Below are 893 nucleotides of genomic sequence, written 5' to 3'. Positions count from 1 at the left end.
AAATGGTACCAGAGTCCCACCAACTCCTCTCATTATTGACCTTTCCATTAACGTTCAATAATAGTTTTATTTTATGGCTTATTTATTTATTCAGTTACAACTTGAGGAAAATTCTGGTTACGTGAAGTGTGCTTTTTGCAGAAATATCTTGTGGAGAACTGCCAAAGATAGAAGTTACTATAGTAAAATGCAGCTTAAAGCTGCAGTGCAAAGAAACACAGTTTTCTGCACAAATGACGTCAACAAAAACGAATACAAATACTTCAGATATGGCCCACTCAACTTAGTTAAGTGCTCAAAAGGATAAGTATTTAGTTTAGTTATTATATATTTTTAATCTAATCCTTTCTTGAGCTGAAGTGAAATTTATAATTCTAGTATATTAGACAATTTGTTCTTAAAAAAAGTTTTATGAATTAGTCAGTAGTTAGAAAACATTTTAAAAGATTTATAAAAAATGGCAAAAGAAGTCAGAAAATGTGCATTGAAAAAAATGGACATCTTCCCACACTTTTTTAACTGATATTTTAATGTACCACATATGAAGTTTTTTGAGTTAAATATTTTCTTTTAGCTATAAGCACAAAATGATGTAGCTGCAATTTTAATTTATTTTATTCATTTGTTAATCAGATAAACTCACTAAACTGAAGGGACTTTTTGAGAATGATGCAAGACTGCTGCCTCTTTAAGTGTCTTGCTCAGAATTACACATATGCCTCAAAACCTGAAAATAAATACTGACAAAATCAAAAATATTGTGTTGATAAAAGACCAACATCATTGACAGATTTTAAGTATTGCTCTTATATACTTTGAAAGTTGTTAGAACATGATTTCTTTTAGAGTACATTTTCTGGAGGAACCTGAAATCTCTGTTATTATTTAGTGAC

The sequence above is a fragment of the Protopterus annectens genome, chromosome 12.part0 (assembly GCF_019279795.1).
Source record: "Protopterus annectens isolate FY-2018-M chromosome 12.part0, PAN1.0, whole genome shotgun sequence".
NCBI classification, from domain to species: Eukaryota; Metazoa; Chordata; order Ceratodontiformes; family Protopteridae; genus Protopterus; species Protopterus annectens.
This window is presented reverse-complemented; position numbering follows the sequence as displayed.